The following is a 22,992-nucleotide window of genomic DNA, read 5'->3' on the forward strand; positions in this document are numbered from 1 at the left end:
AGAAACAACTAGAGAGAGAGAGAGAGAAAAACAAGAGAGAGAGAGAAACAACTAGAGAGAGAAACAACTAGAGAGAGAAACAACTAGAGAGAAACAACTAGAGAGAGAAACAGAGAGAGAAACAACTAGAGAGAAACAACTAGAGAGAGAAACAGAGAGAGAAACAGAGAGAGAGAAACAACTAGAGAGAGAAACAACTAGAGAGAGAAACAGAGAGAGAAACAACTAGAGAGAGAAACAACTAGAGAGAGAAACAAGAGAGACAACAGAGAGAGAAACAAGAGAGAGAGAAACAACTAGAGAGAGAAACAACAGAGAGAGAAACAACTAGAGAGAGAAACAACTAGAGAGAGAAACAACTAGAGAGAGAAACAACTAGAGAGAGAAACAACTAGAGAGAAACAACTAGAGAGAGAAACAAGAGAGAGAAACAACTAGAGAGAGACAACTAGAGAGAGAAACAACTAGAGAGAGAAACAGAGAGAGAGAAACAACAGAGAGAGAGAAACAACTAGAGAGAGAGAGAGAAACAACTAGAGAGAGAAACAAGAGAGAGAAACAAGAGAGAGAGAAACAACAGAGAGAGAGAAACAACTAGAGAGAGAAACAAGAGAGAGAGAGAGAAACAACAGAGAGAGAGAAACAGAGAGAGAAACAACTAGAGAGAGAAACAACAGAGAGAGAAACAACTAGAGAGAGAAACAAGAGAGAGAGAAACAAGAGAGAGAAACAACTAGAGAGAGAAACAGAGAGAGAGAAACAACTAGAGAGAGAAACAACAGAGAGAGAAACAAGAGAGAGAAACAACTAGAGAGAGAAGAAACAACTAGAGAGAGAAACAACTAGAGAGAAACAAGAGAGAGAAACAGAGAGAGAAACAGAGAGAGAGAAACAACTAGAGAGAAACAACTAGAGAGAAACAACTAGAGAGAGAAACAAGAGAGAGAAACAACTAGAGAGAGAGAGAGAAACAACTAGAGAGAGAAACAACTAGAGAGAGAAACAGAAACAACTAGAGAGAGAAACAACTAGAGAGAGAAACAACTAGAGAGAGAAACAACTAGAGAGAGAAACAGAGAGAGAAAAACTAGAGAGAGAAACAACTAGAGAGAGAGAGAAAACAGAGAGAGAAACAACTAGAGAGAGAAACAACTAGAGAGAGAAACAAGAAACAACAGAGAGAGAGAGAGAAACAACTAGAGAGAAACAACTAGAGAGAGAAACAACTAGAGAGAGAGAGAGAAACAACTAGAGAGAAACAACTAGAGAGAAACAACTAGAGAGAGAAACAAGAGAGAGAGAAACAACTAGAGAGAGAAACAAGAGAGAGAGAGAAACAACTAGAGAGAGAAACAAGAGAGAGAAAGAAACAGAGAGAGAAACAACTAGAGAGAGAAACAACTAGAGAGAGAAACAACTAGAGAGAGAAACAGAGAGAGAGAAACAACTAGAGAGAGAAAGAGAGAGAAAACTAGAGAGAGAAACAAGAGAGAGAAACAACTAGAGAGAGAAACAGAGAGAAACAACTAGAGAGAGAGAAACAGAGAGAGAGAAACAACTAGAGAGAGAAACAACAGAGAGAGAGAAACAACTAGAGAGAGAAACAGAGAGAGAAACAACTAGAGAGAGAAACAACAGAGAGAGAGAGAGAAACAACAGAGAGAGAAACAAGAGAGAGAGAGAGAAACAAGAGAGAGAGAGAAACAACTAGAGAGAGAAACAAGAGAGAGAAACAAGAGAGAGAGAAACAACTAGAGAGAGAAACAACTAGAGAGAGAAACAACTAGAGAGAGAAACAGAGAGAGAAACAGAGAGAGAGAAACAACTAGAGAGAAACAAAGAGAGAGAGAGAAACAACTAGAGAGAGAAACAACTAGAGAGAGAAGAGAAACAACTAGAGAGAGAAACAGAGAGAGAGAAACAACTAGAGAGAGAAACAACTAGAGAGAGAAACAACTAGAGAGAGAAACAACTAGAGAGAGAAACACTAGAGAGAGAAACAACTAGAGAGAGAAACAACTAGAGAGAAACAACTAGAGAGAGAGAAACAACAGAGAGAGAGAGAGAAACAACTAGAGAGAGAAACAACTAGAGAGAGAAACAACTAGAGAGAGAAACAACTAGAGAGAGAAACAAGAGAGAGAGAGAAACAACTAGAGAGAGAAACAACTAGAGAGAGAAACAACTAGAGAGAGAAACAACTAGAGAGAGAAACAACTAGAGAGAGAAAAACTAGAGAGAGAGAGAAACAACAGAGAGAGAGAAACAGAGAGAGAGAAACAACTAGAGAGAGAAACAGAGAGAGAGAAACAACTAGAGAGAGAAACAACAGAGAGAGAAACAACTAGAGAGAGAAACAAGAGAGAGAGAAACAACTAGAGAGAGAAACAACTAGAGAGAGAAACAGAGAGAGAAACAACTAGAGAGAGAAACAAGAGAGAGAGAAACAACTAGAGAGAGAGAAACAACTAGAGAGAGAAACAACTAGAGAGAGAAACAACTAGAGAGAGAAACAAGAGAGAGAGAGAGAAACAACTAGAGAGAGAAACAAGAGAGAGAGAAACAACTAGAGAGAGAAACAACTAGAGAGAGAAACAGAGAGAGAGAAACAAGAGAGAGAGAAACAACTAGAGAGAGAAACAACTAGAGAGAGAAACAAGAGAGAGAAACAACTAGAGAGAGAAACAAGAGAGAGAGAAACAACTAGAGAGAAACAACTAGAGAGAGAAACAACTAGAGAGAGAAACAGAGAGAGAGAAACAGAGAGAGAAACAACTAGAGAGAGAAACAACTAGAGAGAGAAACAACTAGAGAGAGAAACAGAGAGAAGAAACAGAGAGAGAAACAACTAGAGAGAGAAACAACTAACAAGAGAGAAAGAAACAAGAGAGAGAAAACTAGAGAGAGAAACAAGAGAGAGAAACAGAGAGAGAGAAACAACTAGAGAGAGAAAAACAGAGAGAGAGAAACAGAGAGAGAGAGAAACAACAGAGAGAGAAAAACAGAGAGAGAAACAACAGAGAGAGAGAAACAAGAGAGAGAGAAACAACTAGAGAGAGAAACAAGAGAGAGAGAAAAACTAGAGAGAGAAACAAGAGAGAGAGAAACAACTAGAGAGAGAAGAGAGAGAGAGAAACAAGAGAGAGAGAAACAACTAGAGAGAGAGAGAGAAACAAGAGAGAGAGAAACAGAGAGAGAGAAACAACTAGAGAGAGAAACAACTAGAGAGAGAAAAACTAGAGAGAGAAACAACTAGAGAGAGAAACAAGAGAGAAAAAGAGAGAGAAACAACTAGAGAGAGAAACAACTAGAGAGAGAAACAACTAGAGAGAGAAACAACTAGAGAGAGAAACAACTAGAGAGAGAAACAACTAGAGAGAGAAACAACTAGAGAGAGAAACAACTAGAGAGAGAAACAACTAGAGAGAAACAACTAGAGAGAGAAACAACTAGAGAGAGAAACAACTAGAGAGAGAAACAACTAGAGAGAGAAACAACTAGAGAGAAACAACTAGAGAGAGAAACAGAGAGAGAGAAACAACTAGAGAGAGAAACAGAGAGAGAGAGAAACAACTAGAGAGAGAAACAACTAGAGAGAGAAAAACAACTAGAGAGAGAAACAGAGAGAGAGAGAAACAACTAGAGAGAGAAACAACTAGAGAGAGAAACAAGAGAGAGAGAAACAACTAGAGAGAGAAACAAGAGAGAGAGAAACAACTAGAGAGAGAAACAACTAGAGAGAGAAACAAGAGAGAGAGAAACAAGAGAGAGAGAGAGAGAAACAACAGAGAGAGAGAAACAGAGAGAGAAACAACTAGAGAGAGAAACAGAGAGAGAGAAAAGAGAGAGAGAAACAACTAGAGAGAGAAACAACTAGAGAGAGAAAAACTAGAGAGAGAAACAGAGAGAGAGAAACAACTAGAGAGAGAAACAACTAGAGAGAGAAACAAGAGAGAGAGAAACAACTAGAGAGAGAAACAGAAACAAGAGAGAGAAACAAGAGAGAGAGAGAAACAGAGAGAGAGAAACTAGAGAGAGAGAAACAGAGAGAGAAACAACTAGAGAGAGAAACAAGAGAGAGAAACAACTAGAGAGAGAAACAACTAGAGAGAGAAACAAGAGAGAGAGAAACAAGAGAGAGAAACAACTAGAGAGAGAAACAAGAGAGAGAGAAACAACTAGAGAGAGAAACAACTAGAGAGAGAAACAACTAGAGAGAGAGAGAAACAACTAGAGAGAGAAACAAGAGAGAGAAACAACTAGAGAGAGAAACAAGAGAGAGAGAAACAACTAGAGAGAGAAACAACTAGAGAGAGAGAGAGAAACAGAGAGAGAAACAACTAGAGAGAAACAACTAGAGAGAGAAACAACTAGAGAGAGAAACAACTAGAGAGAGAAACAAGAGAGAGAGAAACAACTAGAGAGAGAAACAACTAGAGAGAGAAACTAGAGAGAGAAACAACAGAGAAACAGAGAAAGAAACTAGAGAGAGAAACAACTAGAGAGAGAAACAACTAGAGAGAGAAACTAGAGAGAGAAACAGAGAGAGAAACAACTAGAGAGAGAAACAACTAGAGAGAGAAACAACAGAGAGAGAAACAACTAGAGAGAGAAACAACTAGAGAGAAACAGAGAGAGAGAGAGAGAAACAACTAGAGAGAGAAACAACTAGAGAGAGAAACAACTAGAGAGAGAAACAAGAGAGAGAGAAACAAGAGAGAGAGAAACAGAGAGAGAGAAACAACTAGAGAGAGAGAGAAACAACTAGAGAGAGAAACAACTAGAGAGAGAGAAACAAGAGAGAGAAACAACTAGAGAGAGAAACAAGAGAGAGAGAAACAGAGAGAGAGAAACAACTAGAGAGAGAAACAACTAGAGAGAGAAACAACTAGAGAGAGAAACAAGAGAGAGAGAAACAACAGAGAGAGAGAAACAACTAGAGAGAGAGAAACAGAGAGAAACAACTAGAGAGAGAAACTAGAGAGAGAAACAACTAGAGAGAGAAACAACTAGAGAGAGAAACAACTAGAGAGAGAAACAACAGAGAGAGAGAAACAACTAGAGAGAGAAACAGAGAGAGAGAAACAACTAGAGAGAGAAACAACTAGAGAGAGAAACAACTAGAGAGAAACAGAGAGAGAAACAACTAGAGAGAGAAACAACTAGAGAGAGAAACAGAGAGAGAGAAACAGAGAGAGAGAGAAACAACTAGAGAGAAACAAGAAACAGAGAGAAACAACTAGAGAGAGAAACAACTAGAGAGAGAAACAGAGAGAGAGAGAAACAAGAGAGAGAGAAACAGAGAGAGAAAAACTAGAGAGAGAAACAACTAGAGAGAGAAACAGAGAGAGAGAGAAACAAGAGAGAGAAGAGAGAGAAACAACTAGAGAGAGAGAGAAACAACTAGAGAGAGAAACAACTAGAGAGAGAAACAACTAGAGAGAGAAACAAGAGAGAGAGAAACAGAGAGAGAAACAACTAGAGAGAGAAACAACTAGAGAGAGAGAGAAACAACTAGAGAGAGAAACAAGAAACAAGAGAGAGAAACAAGAGAGAGAGAAACAACTAGAGAGAGAAACAAGAGAGAGAAACAACTAGAGAGAGAGAGAGAACAACTAGAGAGAGAAACAACTAGAGAGAGAAACAACAGAGAGAGAAACAACAGAGAGAGAGAGAGAAACAACTAGAGAGAGAAACAACTAGAGAGAGAAACAACTAGAGAGAAACAACTAGAGAGAGAAACAACTAGAGAGAGAAACAGAGAGAGAAACAACTAGAGAGAGAAACAAGAAACAGAGAGAGAAACAACTAGAGAGAGAGAGAAACAACTAGAGAGAGAGAAAGAGAGAGAGAGAGAGAAACTAGAGAGAGAAACAACTAGAGAGAGAAACAAGAGAAAGAGAGAAACAACTAGAGAGAGAAACAACTAGAGAGAGAAACAACTAGAGAGAAAAACTAGAGAGAGAAACAACTAGAGAGAGAAACAACTAGAGAGAGAGAGAGAGAAACAACTAGAGAGAGAAACAACAGAGAGAGAGAAACAACTAGAGAGAGAAACAGAGAAACAACTAGAGAGAAACAACAGAGAGAGAGAAACAGAGAGAGAGAAACAACTAGAGAGAGAGAGAAACAACAGAGAGAGAAAAACTAGAGAGAGAAACAACTAGAGAGAGAAACAAGAGAGAGAGAAACAACTAGAGAGAGAAACAACTAGAGAGAGAGAGAGAAACAACTAGAGAGAGAAACAACTAGAGAGAGAAACAACTAGAGAGAGAAACAGAGAGAGAGAAAAACTAGAGAGAGAAACAACTAGAGAGAGAAACAACTAGAGAGAGAAACAACTAGAGAGAGAGAAACAACTAGAGAGAGAGAAACAAGAGAGAGAAACAACTAGAGAGAGAAACAACTAGAGAGAGAGAGAAACAACTAGAGAGAGAAACAACTAGAGAGACAACAGAGAGAGAAACAACTAGAGAGAGAAACAACTAGAGAGAGAAACAACTAGAGAGAGAAACAGAGAGAGAGAAACAACTAGAGAGAGAAACAGAGAGAGAAACAACTAGAGAGAGAAACAAGAGAGAGAAACAGAGAGAGAAACAACTAGAGAGAGAAACAACTAGAGAGAGAAAAACAGAGAGAGAGAAACAACTAGAGAGAGAGAAACAAGAGAGAGAGAGAAAAGAGAGAGAGAAACAACTAGAGAGAGAAACAAGAGAGAGAGAAACAGAGAGAGAAACAGAGAGAGAAACAACTAGAGAGAGAAACAAGAGAGAGAGAAACAACTAGAGAGAGAAACAGAGAGAGAGAAACAACTAGAGAGAGAAACAAGAGAGAGAGAAACAACTAGAGAGAGAAAACAAGAGAGAGAGAAACAGAGAGAGAAACAGAGAGAGAGAAACAACTAGAGAGAGAAACAACTAGAGAGAGAAACAACTAGAGAGAGAAACAACTAGAGAGAGAGAAACAACTAGAGAGAGAAACAACTAGAGAGAGAAACAACTAGAGAGAGAAACAACTAGAGAGAAACAACTAGAGAGAAACAACTAGAGAGAGAAACAACTAGAGAGAGAAACAACTAGAGAGAGAAACAACTAGAGAGAGAAACAACTAGAGAGAGAAACAACTAGAGAGAGAAACAGAGAGAGAGAAACAACTAGAGAGAGAAACAAGAGAGAGAGAAACAGAGAGAGAGAAACAACTAGAGAGAGAAAACAACTAGAGAGAGAAACAACTAGAGAAAAGAGAGAGAAACTAGAGAGAGAGAGAAACAACTAGAGAGAGAGAGAGAGAAACAACTAGAGAGAGAAACAACTAGAGAGAGAAACAACTAGAGAGAGAAACAACTAGAGAGAGAAACAGAGAGAGAAAAACAGAGAGAGAGAAACAAGAGAGAGAGAAACAAGAGAGAGAGAAACAAGAGAGAGAGAAACAGAGAGAGAAACAGAGAGAGAGAAACAACTAGAGAGAGAAACAACTAGAGAGAAACAACTAGAGAGAGAAACAACTAGAGAGAGAAACAGAGAGAGAGAAACAACTAGAGAGAGAAACAGAGAGAGAAACAGAGAGAGAGAAACAACTAGAGAGAGAAACAGAGAGAGAGAAACAACTAGAGAGAGAAACAACTAGAGAGAGAAACAACTAGAGAGAGAAACAACTAGAGAGAGAGAGAAACAACTAGAGAGAAACAACTAGAGAGAGAAACAACTAGAGAGAGAAACAACTAGAGAGAACAACTAGAAGAGAAACAGAGAGAGAGAAACAAGAGAGAGAAACAACAGAGAGAGAGAAACAAGAGAGAGAAACAAGAGAGAGAAACAACTAGAGAGAGAAACAACTAGAGAGAGAAACAAGAGAGAGAGAAACAGAGAGAGAGAAACAACTAGAGAGAGAAACAACTAGAGAGAGAAACAACTAGAGAGAGAAACAAGAGAGAGAAACAACTAGAGAGAGAAACAAGAGAGAGAAACAACAGAGAGAGAAAAACTAGAGAGAGAAACAAGAGAGAGAAACAACTAGAGAGAGAAACAGAGAGAGAGAAAAACTAGAGAGAGAGAGAGAGAAACAACTAGAGAGAGAAAACTAGAGAGAGAAACAACTAGAGAAACAACAGAGAGAAACAACTAGAGAGAGAAACAGAGAGAGAGAAACAACTAGAGAGAGAGAGAGAGAAACAACTAGAGAGAGAAACAACAGAGAGAGAGAAACAGAGAGAGAAACAGAGAGAGAGAAACAACTAGAGAGAGAAACAACTAGAGAGAGAAACAACTAGAGAGAGAAACAACTAGAGAGAGAGAAACAACTAGAGAGAGAAACAACTAGAGAGAGAGAAACAACTAGAGAGAGAAACAACTAGAGAGAGAAACAACTAGAGAGAGAAACAACGAGAGAGAGAAACAACTAGAGAGAGAAACAACTAGAGAGAGAAACAACTAGAGAGAGAAACAACTAGAGAGAGAAACAACTAGAGAGAGAAACAGAGAGAGAAACAGAGAGAGAAACAACTAGAGAGAGAAACAGAGAGAGAAACAACTAGAGAGAGAAACAGAGAGAGAGAAACAACTAGAGAGAGAGAAACAGAGAGAGAGAAACAGAGAGAGAAACAAGAGAGAGAGAAACAACTAGAGAGAGAAACAACAGAGAGAGAGAGAGAAACAACTAGAGAGAGAAACAAAGAGAGAGAGAAACAACTAGAGAGAGAAACAACTAGAGAGAGAAACAGAGAGAGAGAAACAACTAGAGAGAGAAACAACTAGAGAGAGAAACAACTAGAGAGAGAAAAACTAGAGAGAGAGAAACAGAGAGAGAAACAACTAGAGAGAGAAACAGAGAGAGAGAAACAACTAGAGAGAGAAACAACTAGAGAGAGAAACAGAGAGAGAAACAACTAGAGAAACAAGAGAGAAACAACAGAGAGAGAGAAACAACTAGAGAGAGAAACAACTAGAGAGAGAAACAGAGAGAGAGAGAAACAACTAGAGAGAGAAACAACTAGAGAGAGAAACAGAGAGAGAGAAACAACTAGAGAGAGAAACAGAAACAACTAGAGAGAGAAACAACTAGAGAGAGAAACAGAGAGAGAGAAACAACTAGAGAGAGAAACAACTAGAGAGAGAGAAACAGAGAGAGAGAAACAACTAGAGAGAGAAACAGAGAGAGAGAAACAGAGAGAGAGAAACAACTAGAGAGAGAAACAACTAGAGAGAGAAACAGAGAGAGAAACAACTAGAGAGAGAAACAACTAGAGAGAGAAACAACTAGAGAGAGAAACAGAGAGAGAGAAACAACTAGAGAGAGAAACAACTAGAGAGAGAAACAACTAGAGAGAGAAACAGAGAGAGAGAAACAACTAGAGAGAGAAACAACTAGAGAGAGAAACAACTAGAGAGAGAAACAGAGAGAGAGAAACAACTAGAGAGAGAAACAACTAGAGAGAGAAACAACTAGAGAGAGAAACAGAAACAAGAGAGAGAAACAACTAGAGAGAGAAACAACTAGAGAGAGAAACAAGAGAGAGAGAAACAACTAGAGAGAGAAACAACTAGAGAAACAACTAGAGAGAGAAACAACTAGAGAGAAACAACTAGAGAGAGAAACAACTAGAGAGAGAAACAACTAGAGAGAGAAACAACTAGAGAGAAACAACTAGAGAGAAAAACAGAGAGAGAGAAACAACTAGAGAGAGAAACAACTAGAGAGAGAAACAAGAGAGAGAAACAACTAGAGAGAGAAACAACTAGAGAGAGAAAGAAACTAGAGAGAGAAACAACTAGAGAGAGAAACAACTAGAGAGAGAAACAGAGAGAGAGAAACAACTAGAGAGAGAAACAGAGAGAGAGAAACAACTAGAGAGAGAAACAACTAGAGAGAGAAACAGAGAGAGAGAGAAACAACTAGAGAGAGAAACAACTAGAGAGAGAGAGAGAGAAACAACTAGAGAGAGAGAGAGAAAAAGAGAGAGAAACAGAGAGAGAAACAACTAGAGAGAGAAACAACTAGAGAGAGAAACAAGAGAGAGAGAAACAACTAGAGAGAGAAACAACTAGAGAGAGAAACAGAGAGAGAAACAACTAGAGAGAGAAACAACTAGAGAGAGAAACAACTAGAGAGAGAAACAGAGAGAGAGAAACAACTAGAGAGAGAAACAACTAGAGAGAGAAACAGAGAGAGAGAAACAACTAGAGAGAGAAACAACTAGAGAGAGAAACAACTAGAGAGAGAAACAGAGAGAGAGAAACAACTAGAGAGAGAAACAGAGAGAGAGAAACAACTAGAGAGAGAAACAACTAGAGAGAGAAACAACTAGAGAGAGAAACAACTAGAGAGAGAGAGAGAGAAACAACTAGAGAGAGAAACAACTAGAGAGAGAAACAGAGAGAGAAACAACTAGAGAGAGAAACAACTAGAGAGACAACTAGAGAGAGAAACAACTAGAGAGAGAAACAACTAGAGAGAGAAACAACTAGAGAGAGAAAAACTAGAGAGAAACAAGAGAGAGAAACAACAGAGAGAAACAACTAGAGAGAGAAACAACTAGAGAGAGAAACAGAGAGAGAGAAACAACTAGAGAGAAACAGAGAGAGAGAGAAACAACTAGAGAGAGAACAACTAGAGAGAGAAACAGAGAGAGAGAGAAACAGAGAGAGAAACAACTAGAGAGAGAAACAGAGAGAGAGAAACAACTAGAGAGAGAAACAACTAGAGAGAGAAACAACTAGAGAGAAACAACTAGAGAGAGAAACAACTAGAGAGAGAAACAACTAGAGAGAGAAACAACTAGAGAGAGAAACAGAGAGAGAGAAACAACTAGAGAGAGAAACAACTAGAGAGAGAAACAACTAGAGAGAGAAACAACTAGAGAGAGAAACAACTAGAGAGAGAAACAACAGAGAGAGAAACAACTAGAGAGAGAAAAACAACTAGAGAGAGAAACAACTAGAGAGAGAAACAGAGAGAGAAACAACTAGAGAGAGAAACAACTAGAGAGAGAAACAACTAGAGAGAGAAACAACTAGAGAGAGAAACAAGAGAGAGAAACAGAGAGAGAAACAACTAGAGAGAGAAACAAGAGAGAGAGAAACAACTAGAGAGAGAGAGAGAAACAACTAGAGAGAGAAACAACTAGAGAGAGAAAAACAAGAGAGAGAAACAACTAGAGAGAGAAACAACAGAGAGAGAGAAACAACTAGAGAGAGAAACAACTAGAGAGAGAGAAGAGAAAAACAGAGAGAGAGAAACAAGAGAGAGAGAAACAACTAGAGAGAGAAACAAGAGAGAGAAACAACTAGAGAGAGAAACAACTAGAGAGAGAAACAACTAGAGAGAGAAACAAGAGAGAGAGAAACAACTAGAGAGAGAAACAACTAGAGAGAAACAAGAGAGAGAAACAACTAGAGAGAGAAACAACTAGAGAGAAACAGAGAGAGAAACAACTAGAGAGAGAAACAACTAGAGAGAAACAGAGAGAGAAACAACTAGAGAGAGAAACAACTAGAGAGAAACAACTAGAGAGAGAAAAACAGAGAGAGAGAAAGAGAGAGAGAAACAACTAGAGAGAAACAGAGAAAGAAACAAGAGAGAGAGAAACAACTAGAGAGAGAAACAACAGAGAGAGAGAAACAAGAGAGAGAGAAACAACTAGAGAGAGAAACAACTAGAGAGAGAAACAACAGAGAGAGAGAAAGAAACAACTAGAGAGAGAAACAACTAGAGAGAGAAACAGAGAAACAACTAGAGAGAGAAACAACTAGAGAGAGAAACAGAGAGAGAAACAACTAGAGAGAGAAACAGAGAGAGAGAAACAACTAGAGAGAGAAACAACTAGAGAGAGAAAAACAACTAGAGAGAGAAACAGAGAGAGAAACAGAGAGAGAAACAACTAGAGAGAGAAACAACTAGAGAGAGAAACAACTAGAGAGAGAAACAGAGAGAGAAACAGAGAGAGAAACAGAGAGAGAAACAACTAGAGAGAGAAACAACTAGAGAGAGAAACAACTAGAGAGAGAAACAACTAGAGAGAGAAACAACTAGAGAGAGAAACAGAGAGAGAGAAACAACTAGAGAGAGAAACAACTAGAGAGAGAAACAACAGAGAGAGAGAAACAAGAGAGAGAGAGAGACAACTAGAGAGAGAAACAAGAGAGAGAGAAACAACTAGAGAGAGAAACAACTAGAGAGAGAAACAGAGAGAGAAACAAGAGAGAGAGAAACAGAGAGAGAAACAACTAGAGAGAGAAACAGAGAGAGAGAAACAACTAGAGAGAGAAACAACTAGAGAGAGAAACAGAGAGAGAAACAACTAGAGAGAGAAACAACTAGAGAGAGAAACAGAGAGAGAGAAACAGAGAGAGAGAAACAGAGAGAGAGAGAAACAACTAGAGAGAGAAACAGAGAGAGAGAAACAACTAGAGAGAGAAACAGAGAGAGAGAAACAAGAGAGAGAGACAAAACAGAGAGAGAAAAACAGAGAGAGAAACAACAGAGAGAGAGAGAGAAACAAGAGAGAGAAAAACAGAGAGAGAAACAACAGAGAGAGAAACAGAGAGAGAAACAGAGAGAGAAACAAGAGAGAGAGAAACAACTAGAGAGAGAAACAAGAGAGAGAAACAACTAGAGAGAGAGAGAGAAACAACTAGAGAGAGAAACAACAGAGAGAGAGAAACAACTAGAGAGAGAAACAAGAGAGAGAGAAACAACTAGAGAGAGAGAGAGAAACAACTAGAGAGAGAAACAGAGAGAGAGAAACAACTAGAGAGAGAAACAAGAAACAGAGAGAGAAACAGAGAGAGAGAAACAGAGAGAGAGAAACAACTAGAGAGAGAAACAACAGAGAGAGAGAAAACTAGAGAGAGAGAGAGAAACAACTAGAGAGAGAAACAACTAGAGAGAAACAGAGAGAGAGAAACAACTAGAGAGAGAAACAAGAGAGAGAGAAACAGAGAGAGAAACAACTAGAGAGAGAAACAACTAGAGAGAGAAACAACAGAGAGAGAAACAACAGAGAGAAACAACTAGAGAGAGAGAGAGAGAAACAACAGAGAGAGAAACAGAGAGAGAGAGAGAAACAGAGAGAGAGAAAAACAGAGAGAGAAACAGAGAGAGAGAAACAACTAGAGAGAGAAAAACAGAGAGAGAAACAGAGAGAGAAACAGAGAGAGAGAAACAACTAGAGAGAGAAACAACAGAGAGAGAAAAACAACTAGAGAGAAACAGAGAGAGAAACAACTAGAGAGAGAAACAACTAGAGAGAAACAACTAGAGAGAGAAACAACTAGAGAGAGAAACAGAGAGAGAGAAACAACTAGAGAGAGAAACAACTAGAGAGAGAGAGAAACAACTAGAGAGAGAAACAAGAGAGAGAAACAACTAGAGAGAGAAACAAGAGAGAGAAACAGAGAGAGAGAAACAACTAGAGAGAGAAACAAGAGAGAGAGAGAGAAACAACTAGAGAGAGAAACAACTAGAGAGAGAGAGAGAGAGAAACAACTAGAGAGAGAAACAGAGAGAGAAACAGAGAGAGAAACAACTAGAGAGAGAAACAGAGAGAGAAACAACTAGAGAGAAACAGAGAGAGAAACAGAGAGAGAAACAACTAGAGAGAGAGAGAGAAACAACTAGAGAGAGAAACAACTAGAGAGAGAAACAACTAGAGAGAGAAACAACTAGAGAGAGAAACAACTAGAGAGAGAAACAACTAGAGAGAGAAACAGAGAGAGAGAAACAACTAGAGAGAGAAACATAGAGAGAGAAACAACTAGAGAGAGAAACAACTAGAGAGAGAAAAACAGAGAGAGAAACAGAGAGAGAGAAACAACTAGAGAGAGAAACAAGAGAGAGAGAAACAAGAGAGAGAGAAACAACTAGAGAGAGAAACAACTAGAGAGAGAAACAACTAGAGAGAGAAACAGAGAGAGAGAGAGAAACAACTAGAGAGAGAAACAGAGAGAGAAACAGAGAGAGAAACAACTAGAGAGAGAAACAACTAGAGAGAGAAACAAGAGAGAGAAACAACTAGAGAGAGAAACAACTAGAGAGAAACAACTAGAGAGAGAAACAACTAGAGAGAGAAACTAGAGAGAGAAAAACAACAGAGAGAGAAACAACAGAGAGAGAAACAGAGAGAGAGAAACAACTAGAGAGAGAAACAAGAGAGAGAGAGAGAGAAACAGAGAGAGAAACAACTAGAGAGAGAAAAACTAGAGAGAGAAACAAGAGAGAGAAACAACAGAGAGAGAAACAACTAGAGAGAGAAACAACAGAGAGAGAAACAGAGAGAGAGAAACAACAGAGAGAGAGAGAGAGAAACAGAGAGAGAGAAACAACTAGAGAGAGAAACAACTAGAGAGAGAGAGAGAGAAACAACTAGAGAGAGAAACAACTAGAGAGAGAGAAACAACTAGAGAGAGAAACAGAGAGAGAAACAACTAGAGAGAGAAACAACTAGAGAGAGAAACACTAGAGAGAGAGAGAGAGAAAAACTAGAGAGAGAAAACTAGAGAGAGAAACAAGAGAGAGAGAAACAAGAGAGAGAAACAACTAGAGAGAGAAACAGAGAGAGAGAAACAACTAGAGAGAGAAACAAGAGAGAGAGAGAGAGAAACAACTAGAGAGAGAGAAACAACTAGAGAGAAACAACTAGAGAGAGAGAGAGAAACAACTAGAGAGAAACAACTAGAGAGAGAAACAACAGAGAGAGAAACAACTAGAGAGAGAAACAACTAGAGAGAGAAGAAACAACTAGAGAGAGAAACAAGAGAGAGAAACAACTAGAGAGAGAAACAACTAGAGAGAGAAACAACTAGAGAGAGAAACAACAGAGAGAGAAACAACAGAGAGAGAAACAAGAGAGAGAAACAGAGAGAGAGAAACAACTAGAGAGAGAAACAACAGAGAGAGAAACAGAGAGAGAAACAACAGAGAGAGAAACAACTAGAGAGAGAAACAACTAGAGAGAGAAAAACTAGAGAGAGAAACAACTAGAGAGAGAAAAACAGAGAGAGAGAGAGAAACAACTAGAGAGAGAAACAACTAGAGAGAGAAACAACTAGAGAGAGAAAAACAGAGAGAGAGAAAGAAACTAGAGAGAGAAACAACTAGAGAGAGAAACAGAGAGAGAAACAACTAGAGAGAGAAACAGAGAGAGAGAAACAACTAGAGAGAGAAACAAGAGAAACAACTAGAGAGAGAAAAACAGAGAGAGAAACAAGAGAGAGAAACAGAGAGAGAGAGAAACAAGAGAGAGAGAAACAACTAGAGAGAGAAACAACTAGAGAGAAAAACAGAGAGAGAAACAACTAGAGAGAGAGAGAAACAACTAGAGAGAAAGAGAGAGAAACAGAGAGAGAAACAACAGAGAGAGAAACAACTAGAGAGAGAGAAACAACTAGAGAGAGAAACAACTAGAGAGAGAAACAACTAGAGAGAAACAACAGAGAGAAACAACTAGAGAGAGAAACAACTAGAGAGAGAAACAAGAGAGAGAAACAACAGAGAGAGAAACAACAGAGAGAGAAACAACTAGAGAGAAAAACTAGAGAGAAACAAGAGAGAGAAACAACTAGAGAAACAACTAGAGAGAGAGAGAAACAAGAGAGAGAAACAACAGAGAGAGAAACAGAGAGAGAAACAACTAGAGAGAGAAACAAGAGAGAGAGAGAGAGAAACAACTAGAGAGAGAAACAACTAGAGAGAGAAACAACTAGAGAGAGAAACAACAACTAGAGAGAGAGAGAGAAACAACTAGAGAGAAACAACTAGAGAGAGAGAAACAAGAGAGAGAGAAACAACAGAGAGAGAAAAAGAGAGAGAGAAACAGAGAGAGAGAAACTAGAGAGAGAGAAACAACTAGAGAGAGAGAAACAACTAGAGAGAAACTAGAGAGAGAAACAGAGAGAGAGAAACAACTAGAGAGAGAAACAACAGAGAGAGAAACAACTAGAGAGAAACAAGAGAGAGAGAAACAACTAGAGAGAGAAACAAGAGAGAGAGAGAAACAGAGAAACAACTAGAGAGAGAAACAAGAGAGAGAGAAAGAAACAACTAGAGAGAGAAACAACTAGAGAGAGAGAGAGAAACAACTAGAGAGAGAAACAACTAGAGAGAAAAGAGAGAGAGAGAAACAACTAGAGAGAGAAACAACTAGAGAGAGAAAAACAGAGAGAGAGAAACAACTAGAGAGAGAAACAACTAGAGAGAAACAACTAGAGAGAGAAACAACTAGAGAGAGAAACAACTAGAGAGAGAAACAGAGAGAGAGAAACAACTAGAGAGAAACAGAGAGAGAAACAACTAGAGAGAGAAACAACAGAGAGAGAAACAGAGAGAGAAACAAGAGAGAGAGAGAAAAACTAGAGAGAGAAACAACTAGAGAGAGAAACAACTAGAGAGAGAAAAACTAGAGAGAGAAACAACTAGAGAGAGAAAAACAGAGAGAGAAACAGAGAGAGAGAGAGAGAAACAACTAGAGAGAGAAACAACAGAGAGAGAAACAACTAGAGAAACAGAGAGAGAGAAACTAGAGAGAGAAACAGAGAGAGAAACAACTAGAGAGAGAAACAAGAGAGAGAGAAACAACTAGAGAGAGAAACAGAGAGAGAAACAACTAGAGAGAGAAACAACTAGAGAGAGAAACAGAGAGAGAGAAACAACTAGAGAGAGAGAGAAACAACTAGAGAGAGAAACAACTAGAGAGAGAAACTAGAGAGAGAGAGAGAAACAACTAGAGAGAGAAACAGAGAAACAACTAGAGAGAGAAACAACTAGAGAGAGAAACAGAGAGAGAAACAACTAGAGAGAGAAACAACTAGAGAGAAACAACAGAGAGAGAAAAACTAGAGAGAGAAACAACTAGAGAGAAACAGAGAGAGAAACAACTAGAGAGAGAAACAACTAGAGAGAGAGAAACAACTAGAGAGAGAAACAGAGAGAGAAAGAAACAACTAGAGAGAGAAACAACTAGAGAGAGAAACAGAGAGAGAAACAGAGAGAGAGAAACAACAGAGAGAGAAACAGAGAGAGAAACAACTAGAGAGAGAAACAACAGAGAGAGAAACAGAAACAACTAGAGAGAGAAACAGAGAGAGAGAAACAGAGAGAGAGAAACAACTAGAGAGAGAAACAACTAGAGAGAGAAACAACTAGAGAGAGAAACAAGAGAGAGAGAAACAACTAGAGAGAGAAACACTAGAGAGAGAAACAACTAGAGAGAAAAACAGAGAGAGAAACAACTAGAGAGAGAAACAGAGAGAGAAACTAGAGAGAAACAGAGAGAGAGAAAACAGAGAGAGAGAAACAACAGAGAGAGAAACAACTAGAGAGAGAAAACAGAGAGAGAAACAACTAGAGAGAGACAGAGAGAAACAGAGAGAGAAACAGAGAGAGAAAACAGAGAGAGAAACAACAGAGAGAGAAACAGAGAGAGAAACAGAGAGAGAGAACAACTAGAGAGAAACAACTAGAGAGAGAAACAACTAGAGAGAGAAACAGAGAGAGAAACAACTAGAGAGAGAGAGAAAAACAGAGAGAGAAACAGAGAGAGAAACAGAGAGAGAAACTAGAGAGAGAAACAACAGAGAGAGAGAAACAACTAGAGAGAGAAACAGAGAGAGAAACAGAGAGAGAAACAGAGAGAGAAACAGAGAGAGAAACAGAGAGAGAAACAGAGAGAGAGAAACAGAGAGAGAAAGAGAGCGAGAAAGAGAGAGAAAGAGAGAGACACATTAGGAAATGACAGTTCCAGAGGAAACTAATCAACTGAAGAGAGTGTGTGTATATGTGTGTGTGTATGTGTGTGTATATGTGTGTGTGTGTCCATATGTGTGTGATGTGTATATGTGTACACATATGTGTGTATATGTGTGTATATGTGTGTGTATATGTGTGTGTATATGTGTGTGTGTGTGTGTGTGTGTGTGTGTGTGTGTGTGTGTGTGTGTGTGTGTATGTGTGTGTGTGTGTGTGTGTGTGTGTGTGTGTATTTGTGTGATGTGTGTGTGTGTGTGTATATTGTGTGTGATGTGTATGTGTGTCCATGTGTGTATATGTGTGTGTGTGTGTATGTGTGTGTATATGTGCGTGTGTGTAGATGTGTGTGTGTGTATGTGTGTTAACAGTGTGTGTGTGTGTGTGTGTGTGTGTGTGTGTGTGTGTGTGTGTGTGTGTGTGTGTATTTAACAGATGTGTGTTGTGTGTGTATGTTAACAGATGTGTATTGGTGTATTTGTGATGTTGTGTGTGTGTGTGTGTGTATGTGTGTGTGTGTGTTATGTGTGTCCATATGTGTGTGTGTGTTATATGTGTGTGTGTGATGTTGTGTGTGTGTGTGTGTGTGTGTGTGTGTGTGTGTGTGTGTGTGTGTGTGTGTGTGTTGTGTGTGTGTGTGTATATGTGTTGTGTGTGTGTGTGTGTGGTCTTACCCATCGTTGTTATAAGAGGCCAGCACCACACTAGGACTGGAGTAGGCGTTACTAGTAACCCAGGTGCAGTGGACAGCGAACATCATCAGCAGCATCAACATCAACATGGTGACGATACTCTTAATGTTGGGCCCCAGACCTTCTTCTGTCTTCTCCTGCTCTGAGACGTGCTTACGGACCTTCCCTGCCTGCAGAGGGAGACAGGAACTCACAGGTATCAGTCACACATCACTAAAAAACCCTGCTAATATGGTACGTTTAGTCTAATATCAGAACTGCAAATCCCTCTTTTCATATGCAGTGACACCAAAAACATATAGACAATCAGTTTGTGGGAAGAGACATCTAACAGATCTGGTATCAGTTTACTGCATGTTAGGAAAATGTCAACAGCTCTTACTAATACCAATATGAGATCCTCATCAACTGTCTCGCCAAAGAAATGAGTTACCAAAATCTAAACCAGTAGTGTACTTTAAACCAAAACAAATGGTATTGGTCCATACACATATTTAACAGATGTTATTGGTCCATACACATATTTAACAGATGTTATTGGTCCATACACATATTTAACAGATGTTATTGGTCCATACACATATTTAACAGATGTTATTGGTCCATACACATATTTAACAGATGTTATTGGTCCATATTTAACAGATGTTATTGGTCCGTATTTAACAGATGTTATTGGTCCATATTTAACAGATGTTATTGGTCCATACACATATTTAACAGATGTTATTGGTCCGTATTTATCAGATGTTATTGGTCCATACACATATTTAACAGATGTTATTGGTCCATATTTAACAGATGTTATTGGTCCATATTTAACAGATGTTATTGGTCCATATTTAACAGATGTTATTGGTCCAGACACATATTTAACAGATGTTATTGGTCCATATTTAACAGATGTTATTGGTCCATATTTAACAGATGTTATTGGTCCATACACATATTTAACAGATGTTATTGGTCCATACACATATTTAACAGATGTTATTGGTCCATACACATATTTAACAGATGTTATTGGTCCATATTTAACAGATGTTATTGGTCCATACACATATTTAACAGATGTTATTGGTCCATACACATATTTAACAGATGTTATTGGTCCATACACATATTTAACAGATGTTATTGGTCCATACACATATTTAACAGATGTTATTGGTCCATACACATATTTAACAGATGTTATTGGTCCATACACATATTTAACAGATGTTATTGGTCCATACACATATTTATCAGATGTTATTGGTCCATACACATATTTAACAGATGTTATTGGTCCATATTTAACAGATGTTATTGGTCCATACACATATTTAACAGATGTTATTGGTCCATATTTAACAGATGTTATTGGTCCATATTTAACAGATGTTATTGGTCCATATTTATCAGATGTTATTGGTCCGTATTTAACAGATGTTATTGGTCCATATTTAACAGATGTTATTGGTCCATATTTAACAGATGTTATTGGTCCATATTTAACAGATGTTATTGGTCCATACACATATTTAACAGATGTTATTGGTCCATATTTAACAGATGTTATTGGTCCATACACATATTTAACAGATGTTATTGGTCCATATTTAACAGATATTATTGGTTCTAGCTCCAACAGTGCAGTAATATCTAACTAAATGCTTGTGTTTCTAGCTCCAACAGTAGTATCTAACTAAATGCTGGTGTTCCTAGCTCCAACAGTGCAGTAATATCTAACTAAATGCTTGTGTTTCTAGCTCCAACAGTAGTATCTAACTAAATGCTGGTGTTCCTAGCTCCAACAGTGCAGTAATATCTAACTAAATGCTGGTGTTCCTAGCTCCAACAGTGCAGTAATATCTAACTAAATGCTTGTGTTTCTAGCTCCAACAGTGCAGTAATATCTAACTAAATGCTTGTGTTCCTAGCTCCAACAGTGCAGTAATATCTAACTAAATGCTTGTGTTTCTAGCTCCAACAGTGCAGTAATATCTAACTAAATGCTTGTGTTTCTAGCTCCAACAGTGCAGTAATATCTAACTAAATGCTGGTGTTCCTAGCTCCAACAGTGCAGTAATATCTAACTAAATGCTTGTGTTTCTAGCTCCAACAGTAGTATCTAACTAAATGCTGGTGTTCCTAGCTCCAACAGTGCAGTAATATCTAACTAAATGCTTGTGTTTCTAGCTCCAACAGTAGTATCTAACTAAATGCTGGTGTTTCTAGCTCCAACAGTGCAGTAGTATCTAACTAAATGCTTGTGTTTCTAGCTCCAACAGTGCAGTAATATCTAACTAAATGCTTGTGTTTCTAGCTCCAACAGTGCAGTAATATCTAACTAAATGCTTGTGTTTCTAGCTCCAACAATGCAGTAATATCTAACAAAATGCTTGTGTTTCTAGCTCCAACAGTACAGTAGTATCTAACTAAATGCTTGTGTTTCTAGCTCCAACAATGCAGTAATATCTAACTAAATGCTTGTGTTCCTAGCTCCAACAGTGCAGTAATATCTAACTAAATGCTTGTGTTTCTAGCTCCAACAATGCAGTAATATCTACTGAATACTGACTATACTGAACTATATACTGAATACTGAATATACTGAACTATATACTGAATAATGAATATACTGAACTATATACTGAATACTGACTATACTGAACTATATACTGAATACTGAATATACTGAACTATATACTGAATACTGAATAAACTGCACTATATACTGAATACTGACTATACTGAACTGTATACTGACTATACTGACTATACTGAACTGAATACTGACTATACCGAACTGTATACTGACTATACTGAACTATATACTGAATACTGAATATACTGCACTATATACTGAATACTGACTATACCGAACTGTATACTGACTATACTGAACTATATACTGAATACTGACTATACCGAACTGAATACTGTATACTGACTATACTGACTATACCGAACTGAATACTGAATACTGACTATACCGAACTGTATACTGAATACTGAACTGAATACTGACTATACTGAACTGAATACTGACTATACTGAACTATATACTGAATACTGAATATACTGAACTGAATACTGACTATACTGAACTATATACTGTATACTGACTATACTGAACTATATACTGAATACTGACTATACTGAACTATATACTGTATACTGACTATACTGAACTATATACTGAATACTGACTATACTGAACTGAATACTGACTATACTGAACTATATACTGTATACTGACTATACTGAACTATATACTGAATACTGAATATACTGAACTATATACTGAATACTGAATATACTGAACTATATACTGAATATACTGAACTATATACTGAATACTGACTATACTGAACTATATACTGAATACACTGAACTATATACTGAATACTGACTATACTGAACTATATACTGAATACTGAATATACTGAACTATATACTGAATACACTGAACTATATACTGAATACTGAATATACTGAACTATATACTGAATACACTGAACTATATACTGAATACTGACTATACTGAACTATATACTGAATACTGACTATACTGAACTATATACTGAACTATATACTGAATACTGAATATACTGAACTATATACTGAATACTGAATATACTGAACTATATACTGAATACTGAATATACTGAATATACTGAACTATATACTGAACTATATACTGGATATACTGAACTATATACTGAATACTGAATATACTGAACTATATACTGAATACTGAATATACTGAACTATATACTGAATACTGAATATACTGAACTATATACTGAATACTGACTATACTGAACTATATACTGAATACTGAATATACTGAACTATATACTGAATACTGACTATACTGAACTATATACTGAATACTGACTATACTGAACTATATACTGAATACTGAATATACTGAACTATATACTGAATACTGAATATACTGAACTATATACTGAATACTGAATATACTGAACTATATACTGAATACTGAATATACTGAACTATATACTGAATACTGACTATACTGAACTATATACTGAATACTGTATATACTGAACTATATACTGAATACTGACTATACTGAACTGAATACTGCATACTGACTATAATGAACTGTATACAGAATACTGACTATACTGAATACTGACTATATTGAACTGTATACTGACTATACTGAACTGAATACTGACTATACTGAATACTGACTATACCGAACTGTATACTGAATATACTGAACTATATACTGAATACTGACTATACTGAACTATATACTGAATACTGTATATACTGAACTATATACTGAATACTGACTATACTGAACTGAATACTGAATACTGACTATACTGAATACTGACTATACCGAACTGTATACTGACTATACTGAACTATATACTGAATACTGACTATACTAACCTGTATACTGTATACTGAATATACTGAACTGAATACTGTATACTGACTATACTGAACTGAATACTGACTATACCGAACTGAAAACTGACTATACTAAACTGAATACTGACTATACCGAACTGAATACTGACTATACTGAATT

The 22,992-nt window shown here is 37.6% G+C and overlaps 1 pseudogene; it reads right to left on the reverse strand.

The window, feature by feature from the left end:
• LOC124020747 overlaps positions 1 to 22,992 on the reverse strand; it is a 114,390-nt pseudogene that overhangs the window by 12,673 nt on the left and 78,725 nt on the right.

The sequence above is a fragment of the Oncorhynchus gorbuscha genome, unplaced genomic scaffold (assembly GCF_021184085.1).
Source record: "Oncorhynchus gorbuscha isolate QuinsamMale2020 ecotype Even-year unplaced genomic scaffold, OgorEven_v1.0 Un_scaffold_897, whole genome shotgun sequence".
NCBI lineage: Eukaryota > Metazoa > Chordata > Actinopteri > Salmoniformes > Salmonidae > Oncorhynchus > Oncorhynchus gorbuscha.